This window comes from Symphalangus syndactylus, chromosome 14 (genome assembly GCF_028878055.3).
Source record: "Symphalangus syndactylus isolate Jambi chromosome 14, NHGRI_mSymSyn1-v2.1_pri, whole genome shotgun sequence".
Lineage (NCBI taxonomy): Eukaryota > Metazoa > Chordata > Mammalia > Primates > Hylobatidae > Symphalangus > Symphalangus syndactylus.
This window is the reverse complement of record NC_072436.2, coordinates 75,616,516-75,632,470: the sequence shown is the minus strand read 5'-3', so window position 1 is coordinate 75,632,470 and position 15,955 is coordinate 75,616,516. Positions and strand designations below refer to the sequence as shown.

The 15,955-nt window shown below is 44.0% G+C and overlaps 1 protein-coding gene across 2 annotated transcripts in view; it reads left to right on the top strand.

The window, feature by feature from the left end:
* Nucleotides 1–10,723, top strand: part of LOC129462195 (protein Jade-3-like) — a 66,624-nt gene extending 55,901 nt beyond the window's left edge. For both annotated transcript variants that reach the window (XR_008650784.2, XR_010115682.1), the window contains one exon: nt 41–10,723. The gene's annotated coding sequence lies outside the window, so the exon portion shown is untranslated. The remainder of the gene's footprint in view (nt 1–40) is intronic.
* The last annotated feature ends 5,232 nt before the right edge of the window (nt 10,724–15,955 follow it).

Here is a 15,955-nt window from a genome sequence, read left to right as displayed (position 1 = left end):
ATCAAATACTCTCCGATCCCATTTTCAAAATTGATTCTAGGCATTCTCTTGGAGGATGTTGAATTTTTGCCCAGTGAGTTCGGAGCAGCAACCAAGATTCACACACATCTGGAATACAGAGCACCCTAGAGAAGAAGCAGGAAGGAACCTGGAATATACTGAAGGCCTACTGTGTGCCGGGCACTACTATGCTAGGCACTTCCATCATTATTGCATTCATATCATGATAACTTTATAAGTAGATACCGTTATTTTGCTCATCTTGCGGAAGAAAACAAAACCTCAGAGTGGTTCCGTATCTCACCTGAGGTTCTATGCTATACATATCCCAACACAGAGTGGCTGAAAACAACACTTTACTATGGTTGCTTGTGATCCTAGGGTTGACAGAGCTCCATTGGGTGATTCTCACGTGGGTTCTCTCATGCAGTTGCAGTTAGATGTCAGCTGTGGCTGTAGTCTTCTGAAGACTCTACTGAGCTGGATGGCCAAGCACAGTAGAGCGAAATTTTATTGAACAAGTGCTGACCTGGGGCTGTCACCTGGGCTGTCATCTAGAGCACCTGCCTACACATAGCCTCCCCACAGGAAGTTTGTGTTCCCAGAGGGATGTCCCAAGAACAAGCATTCTAAGAGAGCCAGCCAGAAGCTACAAGTCGTCTTCTGCCCTAGCATCACTTCTGCTGTATCCTATTGGTCAAAGTGAACCAGAGGCCTAACCCAGATTAAAGGAGGGGTGAATAGACTTCACCTTTTTTTTTTTTTTTTCGGAGACAGAGTTTCACTCTTGTTGCCCAGGCTGGAGTGCAATGGCGTGATCTCGGCTCACCACAACCTCTGCCTCCCGGGTTCAAGCGATTTTTTTTTTCCAGACTTCATCTTTTAATGGGAGAAGGCATAGAAAAGAGTTTGCTGCCTTCTTTAGCCTACTACATCTACAAAGTGGTGAAGCCAAGATTTGAATCCAGGTTAGCCTGACTCCTTCCTTTAGAGACACCTCCAGGCTTCATTATGAACCTGCCTAACCACTGAAAAATGGCCATTATTGATTCTGGTGTTTGCAAAGGAAATAAGTGGCAATATCAACAACACTTAGATACCTCTTAATAAAGAGGCCAGTGCAGGCTGCACCAAGCTCCATTGAGAAGGTCTGAATCTTCCCACTACCCACTGGAAGCTGTTGTCTTTTTCAACAAAAAGTGAGGATCTGGAAATGCCTGCAAGACTTCTGAGGTGCCAGGCATCCCTCCTTCCACCATAAGATGATGGGCCCTAGCCCATCATCTAGGAGATACTTGAGCCTATCCCCTAGATATCTAGGTTAGGAGTTCTCTGGAAGCTCTGTGATAAGTGTCATCTGGAATCCCGAGCAAAGTTCTGTGAGCTTCAAGAATAACTTTTTACCAGGTTTCTTTTAAAAATGAGAGCCCTAGCCATGTTCCCCAAAACCCATCCCCGGCTACTGCCCCTGTGGTAACCCACTCTTCTCCAGAGGCTCATGTGCGTGCTTGTGTTGGGGTCAGCCCTGATACTGGGTCCCATGCTGCTCCAAATCTTTCTGCTGTGCTGTCTGGCACTATGAGACTAAGGTAAGAATGCACTTCACTGGATATAAGAAAGGCCCACTCGCCCTGGGCCTTGAGTGAGATTCTGTCAAGGCAGGTCAGTGAATGAGCATTCTATGAAAAGTTGAGTTATTCTCCCGAGAGGGACTAGAGAAGGTATAGAAGGTATTTCCTATTTTATTTTTTTAGCATCCCTTGCAGCTGAAGGGGAGCAGAATATACTGCCCGAAAATATGCCACTTTGTTGTATGGGTTATTTTGAGTTGAATGCCATTGAGAATCAACAGATGCACAAAGACTTCTCAAAGCTTTCTTTATCTAAGAGCAGAAACTTCTGAGAAATGGGAGTTTCCATCAGTCCTTTCAGGGGAGTTTTATGGCCATGAAGAAGATGGCAAGTCAGCACTGAGATGAGCCTGCACACACAAACTTTACTAAAAACCCTTATTGGCCATTGGCTTCCCCATATATTCACCTTCCCACAATTAACCACCCCTGGAAGCTCAAAACGCTTTTCCTTTGTCTTGCCACTTCTCCACAAATACATTGCCCTTTGTTTGGATAGTAGATAAGGCTTGTGGTCTGACCACCTTTCTAGAGTTTTCATTTCATTTCTGAGAGGTCTTCTCTAGGCATATCAAATGAACATTTTTCTCCTGTTCACCTGTCAGCTTATTTTGCAGGGTCCCAGTCACTGAACCTAAGAGGGTAGAGGAAAAAGGTTTTCTTTCTTCCCCAACACAACTTTGATTCATACCTCAAACGTTTAATTGGCACCTGGTCTGAGGCAGGCACTGCCTTAAACTTCTCATTCTAAGTACCCCTTTCATGGCCTCACTACCTTCTCTCCTTTGAGATGCTCCCAGACCCCACCTTAGGACATAAAGCCTCCTGCTTCCCCAGTGCCCACACAGGCCCCAGCACCCGGTCAGTGCCCAGCAAGTATTCATTCAATAGAACTCAGCCAGGCATGATGCATCATGCCTGTAATCCCAGCACTTTGGGAGGCCAAGGTGGGCGGATCACTTGAGGTCAGGAGTTTGAGACCAGGCTGGCCAACATGGCAAAACCCTGTCTCTACTAAAAATACAAAAATTAGCCGAACGTGGTGGCATGTGCTTGTAGTCTCAGCTACTCTGGAGGCTGAGGCACAAGGATTGCTTGAACTCAGGAGGTGGTGGTTGCAGAGAGCTGAGATTTTACCACTGCATTCCAGCCTGAGTGACAGAGTTTCTGTCTCAAAGAAAAAGAAACTTAAATTTTAGGGAAAGATTCAAAAGTTGAGGGGAGGAAATGCTGCAAACTGGAGAGTTAAAAGCGAATTATTCTTTAGACAGGGGCCTCAAAATCACCTCAATCAATATTACTGAATAATTAAGCAAACTTTACATTCACACTCTTGGCAAACAAAAGGATTTTTCTAATAAGCTAATCATTAGAAGAGATTGCAAGAGGAAGTTTAACTTAATTAAGAGGATAGTTCACAAACCTGTTGTTTTATCCATTTCCAAATAATAGGCTTACTTACAAATTTCAAGTGTGCCTTAGGAATTTATTAAAGAAGTCTAAAACTTGTCATTAGGCAAGATTTTGTATCAGTAAGTTTATGTTCACCCTTAAACAGTGAATACCTTTTAAGTACCCCAATCCTAACTTTTTGCCAATTCAAAATAACCTTAACTTTTTCCACACATAGTACGTTGAGAAGTGTCCTTGCAAAGCATCTTAAGAATGTAGCTTAGTGTCTTCTTTTGTCAAACAGAGATAGTAGCTAGGTGTGGTGGCATGCACCTGTTGTCCCACCTACAGTGGAGGCTGAGGCAGGAGGATCACTTGAGCCTAGGTGTTCTGGGCTGCAGTGAGCTGTGACCATCAGGTGTTTGCACTAAATTTAGCATCAATATAGTGATCTCCCAGGAGCAGGGAACCACCAGGTTGCCTAAGGAGAGGTGAACCAACCCAGGTCAGAAATGGAGCAGGTCAAAGTTCCAGGGCTGATCAGTAGTGGGATGGTGCCTGTGGATAACCACTGCACTTCAGCCTGGGCAACATAGTGAGACCCTCTTTTGTGTATGTGTGTGTGACAGGGTCTTGCTCTGTCTGCCAGGCTGGAGTGCAGTGGCACAATATCGGCTCACGGCAACCTCTGCCTCCTGGCTCAAGCGATTCTCCTGCCTCAGCTTCCTGAGTAGCTGGGATTACAGGCGTGTGCCACCATGCCCAGCTAATTTTTGTATTTTTAGTAGAGATGGGGTTTCACCATGTTGGCCAGGCTGGTCTCGAACTCCTAACCTCAGGTAATCCTCCCACCTCAGCTTCCCAAAGTGCTGGGATTACAGGCGCGAGCCACTGCACCTGGCCAATGTGACCCTCTTAAAAAACAGAAATATTAATGGCACCTCTATTGTAGGATGGTCACCGAGAATTCAGTGAGATTGTGACAGGGAAAATATTTTGGGAAATTTTTAAAGCTTTTTTTTTTTTTTAAACACTCTGTATTTATGTCCTATATCTGTTGGCCTTCTCCCATTTCGTCTGTAGTCTTTTACTGCCTTGCAGCATTCATTGCCTCAGGACAAATGACATGACAGAAAAGCAGCACAACAGTTTAGGAGCCGTCAGAAGAAAGCCTTTTGAACTGCAAAGTTTAAGTCTGGGCCTGGTGCAGTGGCTCAGGCCTGTAATCCCAGCACTTTGGGAGGCTGAGGCTGGCAGATCACCTGAGGTCAGGAGTCTGAAATCAGCCTGGCCAACATGGCGAAACTCCATCTCTACTAAAAATACAAAATTTAACTGGGCTTGGTGGCAGGATCTGTAGTCCCAGCTACTTGGAGGCCGAGGCAAGAGGATGGCTTGAACCTGGGAGGTGGAGTTTGCAGTGAGTCGAGATTGTGCCACTGCATTCCAGCCCGGGTGACAGAGCAAGACTATCTCAGAAAAAAAAAAAAAAAAAAAAGTCTAAGTCTGAAATAATTGAAGGTGTCAAGTTTGTGCCCTAAATATTGGAACTGGAAAAACAAAGAGATTGCCCTGTCTCCAGGAATATGGGATTATCAGGACTATGGAAGGGAGGAAAGAAGCAAAGGGAGGCAGAAAGTTGGCAGAGTCCCTGAGAGTGGGGCCTGCACCTTGCTCCTTGCCCAGGGACTTGATCTGGAGTCCCTGATGTGCAATGATGAGTGACAGGAAAGCAGAGAGGACTGGTGCCTCCTGTCTCCAGGGCAGAGGAATTGTTTGCAAAATGTGCTCAGACAGAGAGGCTCTAGGTCAGAACCAGGTGCTGGAAACAGTGGCTTGCTGCCTGTGAACTACGAAGTGGTTTTGAGGTAGCAAAGAGAGTGATGGGTTTTAGATATGGAGTAAAGGAGGACCATCAGGCAGAAGCCTGCAAGAATGTCAGCCCTCACACTGCAACATAATGACAGGTGCCACTGTGGATAGATGAGCAAACGCAACAGCAAGTCCTAGCTACCGCCCATCACCTGGGAACTTAGACAAAACTTGGGATAGGGCAGGGACCCAAATCAATGAAATAAGGATGCTGCCACCTAGGAGAATGGACATTCAAAATAGAAATTAAAGTCATTTATAGAAAAAGTAAATACAATTGCATCATTGCTCAATTCTACACTTCTCATCCAGACCTTGAGATTTGCTCTTACTCTGAGATAATGCATGTAGGTGCTTGATATATAACATATGCTCAGTAAATGCTAGCTACTATTAATATTATTGTTACCTTTGATCCCAGGACAAGACCCTGAAGAAAGTCTTTGCACTCTTTAAAGAAAGTTCCATTACTTTCTTTTAGAGAATCAAGGAAGGAAAGGGGGGTCATTTTATTCCTCCCAAAGGACACTCAGGTTTGTCACATGAACAGTCATGGTGGGAAAATGGGTAATCAACAACCAGAGAGGACATCTGTGGAGCGTCTTTATGACTGATAGAGTAAGTTCCCTATGTCCCAGTTTGTTGTGGGAAGTTAGGTGGAGCCATGTGACTAATTCTAGCCCATGCAATGGAACAGAAGTCAAATATGCTATTTTCCTGCACACTAAAACTTCTCTCCAACCAAAAACAAAGTACCCTGAGGGCCCAGCAGACAGGCAGAACCATGAGAGAGGAGGAGCCTGGGTTTCTGAGAAGCTCCCTGGAGAAGAGCCCCTTGGAGGCAGCCAACTAGGACACAGGTTGGGCTGTTCCTAAGTTAGAAATAAGCTTTTCTTGGGTTAAGCCATTAAAACGTTGGGGCTGTTTGACACAGCAGTCTATCCTGATACACACTATACAAATACTAGAGTATGTTCAGTGAGTTCCTGTCAACAGGATTGTGGGTTCCCCACCCCCATACCCCTCTCCCACCCCTGCCACCACACTTCATCCTTCACAGCAGTCTCCTCGGAAGCCAGAGAGTGAGTGGGTACGACTGTACCTTATTTGCCTGGTAAATGTTCTTCCAGATTTAGACATTAACAAGAGTGAGCATAAGTTGGTTTCATTTTTAGGAACTTGAAAATCCTAGATTTGAGAGCATTTTTAGAAATAAAGGCACATTTGTAGTCCTTTGGCCCAACCATTAAAACAAGCAAGGAGAAAACCGAACCCTTGACAGGGACTGGTGTAAGGCCACAGAGCTGGATAGTACTGACGCCAAAACCAGGACCCACTTCTTCAGAGCTGCCTTCAATGTGCCTCTAGGTACTTTCAAATGTCCAGCATAGCATCACATTGACAAACTTCAAGATTGGACCAAAGTGGACTAAAATTCTGGCTCCACCTCTTACCAGGTGGACCATTTTAGGATTAGCATTTAACTTCTTTGAGGGTCAGTTTCCTTATCTGTAAAATGGAAATAATAATAGTAAGAGTACTTTCCTCCTAGTGTTGTCATGGCAACTAAACAGCTCCATGAATTTAAAGTGCATAGCACAAGGGCCAGGCATGGTAGTTCACGCCTATAATCCCAGTGTATTGGGAGGCCAAGGTGAGAGAATCTCTTGAGGTTAGGAGTTCAAGATCAGTCTGGGCAACATAGTAAGAGCCTGTCTCTACAAAAAAATTTTTTTTTAATTTGGGACATGATGGCACATGCCCTGTAGCCTTAGCTACTCAGGAGGCTGAAGCAACAAGATGGCTTGACCCAGGATGTCAAGGCTACAGTGAGCTATGATCAGACCACTACACTCTAGTCTGAGTGACAGAGTGAGACCCTGTCTTTAACAAAATCAAATTAGATTAAAAAGTTCTTGGCACACATCTGACTCTAATAAAGTCTTAGTATGTTAGTTTCTGCTATTACTTAAAATAATACCAAAGTTGTATGAAAATAATGGGGCAATCTTAACAGAACCACATCACACACAGCTTCAGGATTATTTCCTCTGGGAACAGAATTATGCATTCCCTGCTCATGCTTTATTTGGGGCACTGGTTCCTTATCCTATAGGTAGGCCTGACTCCCTCTACCAGATGGCAAACTTCCTGTGGCCTTTCTGTATCCTTCAGGGCATAGGAGTGTGACTTGCACTAAAGCTTGTTGGGGGCCGGAGCCTAGCATGGGGAAGATGATTGCAAACAGGCATGGGAGTCCCTAACACCCTATTCTTGGCTAGGGTCCCCATTCCTACCTCCTGCTTCAGAGCTCCAGCTCCTGCTTTGATGAAGAGAAGGCAGCCACTCCTGGCTGTGTAACTGAATGACCGTTATTAAATATGTTGGGGCTTAGAAAGTGATATCCTAAAATACGGTGCTTTGACATGCTGGACTGAAGCAGCCTCAAGGTCTCTCTTTTTTTTTTTTTTTTTTTTTGAGACGGAGTTTCACTCTTGTTACCCAGGCTGGAGTGCAATGACGCGATCTCGGCTCACCGCAATATCCAGTGCCCGGGTTCAAGTGATTTGCCTGCCTCAGCCTCCCGAGTAGCTGGGATTAGAGGCATGCGCCACCACGCCCGGCTACTTTTGTATTTTCAGTAGGACGGGGTTTCTCCATGTTGGTCAGGCTGGTCTCAAACTCCCGACCTCAGGTGATCCGCCCGCCTTGGCCTCCCGAAGTGCTGGGATTACAGGCGTGAGCCACCATGCCCCGCAAGGTCTCTCTGACCTCCCCGCCACTCCCTGCCTAGTACTGTTTCTCAATTCTCTGTCTCTTCCAAAGCACAGGATAAATTGTTCTCCCAAGATCCCTTATCTGCCTAAAGTTCAGACTCACCAAAGAAGACAACAATGACCTCTAGTCCCTTTCCCAAGTTTTCATTAACTGAACTCATATTGCAGGAAGAAAGACTGACGTCTGTCAACACACCTAGACAGACTTTTGTCACAAACCTGCTCTGCAGGCTCAACAGACTTTGTCCCAGGCCATTGTATGCTCTCCAAGTCCATTTATTTTCCCCTAAAAATTATTTACTGTCCTTTGAATTGCCACATTTCTCCCATCTCCCTTCTCCTGTGAAGAAGGGTGTATAAGCATCTGTACGTTGTTGGATTATTGAGTAATTATTCTTCAATTCCCCCGAGCTGTATACCTAAAAATAAAAATTTGTATACCTTTTCTCCTATTAATCTGCTTTGGTCAGTTGATTTTCAGCAAGCCTTTAGAGGGCGAAGGGGAAAGTTTTCTCTTCACCCCTTGATATGGTTTGGATGTTTTGTCCCCTCCAAATCTCATGTTGAATGTGATCCCTAGTGTTTGGAGGTGGGCCTAATGGGTCCACCCACTAGTCATGGAGGTGGATCCCTCATGAATGGCTTGGTGCTGTCCTCAGGATAATGAGTGAGTTCTCACTCTTGAGTTCACATGAGATCTGGTTGCTTAAAGAAGGGTGTCACCTCCCTGCTCCCCACTCCTGGCCTTGCTCCTGCTCTTACCGTGTGACATGCTGGCTCCCCCTTCACTTTCCACCATGATTGGAAACTTCCTGAGTCCCTCACCAGAAGCTGAGCAATGTTGGTGTCATGCTTCTTGTACAGCCTGCACAACTTTGAGCCAATTAAACCTCTTTTCTTTACAAATAACCCAGTCTCAGACATTCCTTTATAGCAACACGAGAACGGATTAACACACCCCTACCCTAGAGAAGACTTTGACCTTGAGGAGGTCTAGAGAAGGTAGTAGCCACAGAAATGCGTGGCCACCAACAAGCAAACCTAATTTCTAGGCTCTCGCTATCAATCCATTCAGTCCTCAAGGCAAGAACTTCTATGAAAACCAGAAGACTGGAAAACCTTGCTAATTCTAGCTACTTGTTCTAGGGGTTACAATTCCCATTTGGGTACACGTATCTCTAGAAGCCAGGCTTGCTCTCAGAACCTTGACCACTTCATACCACACCCCCAGGGGACGGGGAGCTTGGGAGCATGAAATTCAGATTAAACTGGCTATAGCTCTGGAAAAGGGAGAGATTGGAAACTACTCCTCTAAGAATCAGTTTCTCTATTCGTTGATTGATTAGCATTTGAGGATTATCCAGGAATCAGAATATTCCAAGGCTGCTTCTGCCAGTTAGCAGTAAAACTTCAAATTTCCTTGGCCTAGGCTCCTGCTTGCATAACCCTGAACTTTGACCTCCCACTTTCATTTTAGGAGGCCTCAGTGGTGCACCATGAGCTCACAGATGACTTGGCCATGGAAGCCAAGGCAAGCATTGGCATGTCCATTTCTACCAGTCTGTGAGGAAGCCGAGGTCCCAGTCCAGGGCATCAACCCAGGGATCCTGGGCTGCCAGCCTTAGAGATGACAACTGTGCAGCCATCATCCCTGGGACCCTCACTACTCAGCGAGCCATGTTGTGTACCCCTTTAGGGGGTGCAATGAACATCTCCCTAGCCCACATGGCACAGTGACCCTTTTGTACCCAAGCAGCCTCTGCCAATGCCACTCTGCACAGTTCAGGTTCAGATACCAGGCCAGAGCCTGTCACAGGGTAGACCCATGAATGTAGCAGGGTGCAAAACTGATATTTTTTAGCTAAAGAAGCATGAAGTTAAAGGCTGCCAGCACCTCCCAGGACTTGGTTGAAACAGGAAGTCATCTTGGAGCATTTTTTTTTTTTTTTTTAGAAATGAGGTCTTGCTGTATCGCCCAGCTTGAACTTGAACTTTTGGGCTCAAGGGTTCCTCCCACTTCAGCCTCCCCAGTAGCTGGGACTACAGACGTGCTATCACCTCACCTGGCAAGATTTTTTACTACCTCACCTGGCAAGATTTTCTTTATTCTATGACAATACCTTCAGTGGCCCCTTCTAGTCATGTAAATGTGAAGGCTAAAAGGTGCTCCCTGCCCTGGGAAAAGGGTGCAGCACCATCTTCTGTAGAAGACAAAGGCCTGTCTACCATCCTTGATATGCAGAGTTGGTTTCAAGCAAAGAGGGGGCCAATTTACAAAGACGCACAGGATCTTCTAGGGCTTGGGCATGCTGATGTGGCTGATAAGAAAGGATGACAGGAGTTCACCTCCAGGGAGGCAGTGCCTGACCATGGCCTGGGATCAGTCAGAAACGCTGAGAGATTGCCTGGTTCTGCCACTTTGAGTCTTCCGCAGCTACCCTGCAAAGAAGCCTGGCTTTGAGAATAGTGATAGGGCATGAACCCACAGAACAGAGGACCTTGTGAAAACAACCAGTTCAAAATCTGAGATGTTAAAACTTTATTTTAAGCCTAAAGAATATGATTATGGGGCCTGAGACGTGATAGGTGGCTGAAACCTAGGCAGCTGTAACCTGTGTTTCTCTAATCACAGATAAGCCTTCTTCCTTACCTACATTATTTTGTAAAATGTTATGAATGACTAAAGGGCACCAGGGAAAATCCTTTCCCTCTTACTGTTTGTCTTCATTATAGATAAACTTTCTTCTTACCTCTCTCACACAGAGACTTCATGGTGATCACGTTATCTAAAACGGATTGTTAAAGCTATTTTAAATCGGAAAGGACATGAAAACAAGCCCTAAGGGAAGGAAAAAAACTAACAAATTGTCGTAACTCATAAACCATTCTTGTATAGAAAATGTTGTAATCCTGTTAAATTTCTTTGTTTCCTTCCTATATAAGCAAGATTTGAACTTTATAACTTAGGTGCACTGACCCCATTTCTCTGGAGTCTGTGTTATCTGAATGACTATTCTCAGCCTTTCACGTGAATAAATGCTTTAAACTGGCTTCTGATCCCTCAGTTATTTCAGGTTGTCAGTCTCTTTTGCATGTTAGAATAAGCAGGGGAGCACTGGAAAAATATGAATGCTGCAGCACCTGAGCAGCTCTTTGCACACCAGTGTTCACAGCAGCATTATCCACAATACCAAAAGGTGGAAATAACCTAAATGTCCACCAAGGGATGAACAGATGAACAAAATGCGATACATGCAGGTAACGGAACATTATTCAGCCTTAGTGAGGAAGGAGAGTGTGACGCATGCTACAACATGGAGGAATCTTGAAGACATTATGCTAAGCGAAATAAGCCTGACACAAGGACAAATACTATATGATTCCACTTATATGAGATGCCTAGAATAGTCAAATTCATAGAGACTCAGGTAGAATGGTGGTTGCCAGGGGCTGGGGGATGGGGGAATGGAAAGTTATTGTTTAATAGGTACATAGTTTAAGTTTGGGATGATGAAAATGATCTGTGGATGGATGGTGGTGATGGTTGTACAACAGTGTGAATATACTTAATGTACAACAGTGTGAATATACTTAATATGAATATACAAATAATTGTACACTTAAGATGATTACAATGGTAAATTTTGTGTTATGTATATTTTAACCACACACGTGCACACACACAGTATCAGGGAGGTAATATAGGGCTTTTCTTGTGTTGGGTACAGCTGAGGCCTCTAATTTAGAAGGGAAGTGAGAAGAACATCCCCCTTTTAAAAGAAAGGTTCTGGACCTTCTGAGCAGGACTTGTTAAATTTACTTTTTTTTTTAAAAAAGAGTTCTACCTTTCTGAACCCATCACTCAGTCACCTTCCAGCGATTCATTCTAAATGCTAACAGTGTAAATACTAGGGTGAGAGTTGTCCTGGAGTCCTGGGCATTTCCCTCCCAATCAAGCCTAGTCAGGGGACCCAAGAGATGGACCCAGAGTGCTTGATACAGGTTTCCTGCAGTTAGGAAGACTGGGAAAGTCTAAAGAAGAGGTGTCGGCTGTCCTGCTTTTGATCTAGTGGGCCCTGATACTTTTGAAGGGGATCAGAATGTGCCACCCCAAAATATGCCACTTTGGCATAAGGATTATTTTGAGCTGAAGGCAAACGAGAAGAAGCAGGTACAAGAAAAGCCTTCCCCCTATTTGCCTAAAAGCTGGATATAATTTGTGAAGGTGTTTCCTCTTCTGCTGTCTACCAGAAAAGACAGAAGTTAATCAACAGAGACCATTTTAGATGCTCATCAGCCCAGAGAAGGCACTGGAGGAATCTGCACAGCAAACCTTGCTCACTAGCCCTTATCTTCCATTGGATCCTCCATATCTTTGCCCTCCCACAATTTGCAGCCCTAGAAATTCAACGTTATTTTCCTTTGTCTTGTCACTTCTCTAAAAATTTATTGTTCTTTTGTTAAGATGCTATATAAACCCAGGTTCCCCCACCCCTTTGGGTTACTCATCTCTGAGCACTCCATTGTGTAAGCAGGATGCACATGCTAATAAACTTCTGTTTATTTTTCTCTTTTTAATATGTCTTCTGTTAGTCAACTTTACAGGGTTTCAGAGAACCTAAGCCAGATAAAAGAAAAACACATTTTTCCTCCTCGACACCACCACCCCAAAATGACTACCCTCATATATGAACATAGTTATATACATGTAACATATATTTTATATAGATATATTAATATATGCATACATATATGTATTGCATGTACACATGTATATGTGTGTATATATATGTATTGCATGCACACGTGTATGTGTATGTATATATATACTATATATACGTGTATATACACGTTTATATACACGTATATATATACGTGTATATATATATACACACACACACGCACATATACACACACATACTGCAGAAGGCCAGAAAGGAGCCCTTAGAGAGACTGGAAGTGATCCACATCTTGATCTAGGTGGTAATTACCTAGACAGATACATATGCAAAAACTTATCAGGCTATATACTTAAGATTTGTATATTCTGCTGCATCTAAGTTATATCTCAATTTAAAAGTACCAATGGTCAGGCTTACTTTCAGAGACAGGATTTAAATGGTCTGGGACGGACCTCAGGCATCATGATTTCTAAAGATCCCCAGTTATATTAATAGCACATAGCCAGGGTTGAGAAACAGTAGGAGCCTCACAATATATCTTGTAGTGGCTGGCTAGTGACTGGTCTATGCCTGGCCTCTGAAAACAAGACTGGCTTGCTTCTGTGGACTGAATAACTCTGGAGATTATAGGGCAATTTGTAGGGTGGGGGAAAGAACCCTATGTCCTTCCAAGACCTCTCTCCCTACTACCCCTACACAATTCAACTGAGAAAATCTACCCTGCAGACCACACCAAAAGTTGGAGGATTCAGCCTCCAATACCTCTCCTGGCCAGGGAATCACTGTGTGGTAAGCTGGGGAGCCAAAGGTTTACCACTGCAGGAATTTGACTGCAGGAAATCAGGCCCACAGCTTCAACCTGGCATCTGGACACGTGGACTATTCACCCAGGGGTGAAAGGAAGGTGGTACACAGCAAGGCAGGTAGGTGGTGGGAGGACACAAACATTTCCAATGACCCTGGAGAAGTACCACTGAGATGATCTTGGCCGGGAAGCTCCGGGTAAATGCAGTGTAAAAGCTTTGTGACTATGGTCTGGGGAGCTGTTGGAATGAGTATTTATGGTGGTATTTTTCATGGAACTGGCTAGAAAGCTTCAGAAATGAAAGATTTTTTTGGCACCATAAGCCTTGTGCCAACCAGCATATATCTAAATTAAGTAGAGAAGCAGACAGGCTCTGAGTTACTGGACACTAATTCATGCCTCGGCACGAAAATTTGAGCTGCTCAGAATGAGTTCTTGCAATTAGATATTTTAAAACAACTAATGCATACCAACGAAGAAAGAAGAAAAAACGGAGTGATACCTACTCAAGTCACTGTTTAATGGCAGAGAGGCTGTAGAAATTGTCGCAGAGCCACCCATGGTAGAGTCCCCTTTCCCTTTCTGGGAGGTCACAGCCATCCTAAACCACTTCTAGTTTTCTGAACTCCCCAGAGTCTCCTAAACAGCCAATATACAGTTGACACAGCACCAACACCACCCTCAAATCATCCACTCTCCACTTCAGACCCCAAATGCAAAAGCAAGAACCTCTTTCGTCCCTCTCAGACGTCCTCTTTTTCACTTTATGGTCAACTCTGCCCTTCTAGTATCCCCCACCTCAGCACGATTCTAGCAGTTTCTCTTCTCTCATTATTATTGCTGTCTTTCTCCTTTCTTCTTTGCCTTTTTTTCTTTTTCTTCTCGATTTCAGTCCTTAATTCTAGTCATTGCTGTGCCACTGCCACGGTTTTTGCATATCCTAATATTAATTTTTTTACATCCAATGATTTTTTTCCCTCTTGGGTCTCCTTTAAAAAGCTAAGCAAAATTATTTTAAAAAGAAACTTTTTATCAATAGAAAACCAATATATCTTGCTATAAATAGGAGGAAATTATAAAACAGTAAACTAAACACAAAACAGAGCAGCGGCATTAAATTCTAACTGGATACTGTTGCTGACCACAGGCTCTGAGCCCCAGGCCTCCTCATCCTTGGTTAAGAGGGGGAAAGGAAAAGTTAAGAGAGGTGTTGAAGACAGAGCAGCACCAAACTGAGGCTTTCTCTGTCACATAATCAGAAGTGCCAAGGGCATGGCCTCATCAATCTCTGCTTAATGCTGTGTCCTTAGATCATTTTCTATAGCTCAGGAAATAATGGTGCGAAGACTACTCTAGTGTATTCTTGTTATAGTTTGGATGTTTTTCCCCAAGACCTCATGTTGAAATGTGATCCTCTATGTTGGAGGGGAGGCCTAATGGGAGGTGTTTGGGTCACAGAGGTGGATTCCTTATGAATGGCTTGTTGTCGTCCTCACAGTAATGAGTGAGTTCTTGTTCTATTAGTTCCCATGAGCTGGTTGTTAAAGAGGACCTAGCATCTCCCCCTCTCTCTTATTTTCTTTCTTGCCATGAGATCTGCACATGCCAGCTCCTCTTTGCCTTTGGCCATGAGTGGTAGCAGCCTGAGGCCATCAGCAGAAGCCAAGCAAATGCCAGCACCATGCTTCTTGTACAACCTGCAGAACCATGAGCCAAATAAACCTCTTTTCTTTATAAATGACCTAGCCTCAGATATTCCTTTACAGCAATACAAATGGACTAAGACAATTCTCTTTACCTTACCCTTTGTTTTCTCTCCCTCATTGCTTCCCTGCTTCCTTGTTTCCCTGTTTGCCCCTCATTTATTCCTACTTCCTTCTCCCTTTTCCCCCTTTTTTAATGTAGTAGGTAAATACTTCTGTTATCTTCAATGGACTAATTACCATAAGGAAAAAAAAAAAGAGAAGAAAATTCAAACCTGGGAAAGATGACCCTTCAAACCTGGGAAAGATGACCCAAAGAGACATCTAGCTAGGCTATACTATGCCCAGGTAAGCCTGGCTTCTAAGGGCTGGCCATTTATCTGCTTCTAAGCCAGCTTCCTGCTCTCAGAGGGGATAGGACTTATTCTCTGACATTGTTTTTGGATACTGTGTCGAGGGGAACACCAGTCCATTGCATGGGGCTGGGGGACCCAGGTCACCCTGTACCAACCCTATCTGCCATCTTTACACACACTGTCTCCCCAGAAAAACTCAGCCAAGAGCAGCTCATGTGGATATGGAAACAAATCCATCTAGCACCTATTCACTGCACCACACAGAGGGATGGCTGGGCTTAGTAGACAGGTGTGACATTGTTAAAAGGTAAAATTATGACTTCCATAAATATATTTTTAAAAGAACACATGTTAAGGAATTTATGTTGCTCAAATAATACGAAGAAACCAGATAGGTGTTATAATTGGTTCAAAGGAAAAAAACAACACAAATTTATATGGAGTAAAGAAATGTTGAGATGAATTGCAAATGAAGACAAAGTGGGTTTTTTTTCCTGCCAAGTGAGTGGGAGTGAGAAAAAGTCAAATCTCTACCAGACAGAACAGAATTTATGTATGTATGGATTACCTACAATTTATGGATGTGCAAAATAGCTTAAAGACAATGAACAAGGGGCCTGGCATGTGGCTCACACATACAATCCCAGCGCTTTGGGAGGCCAAGTTGGGAAGATCACTTGAGGCCAGGAGTTCAAGACCAGCCTGGGCAACATAGCAAGACCCTGTCTTTTAAATAA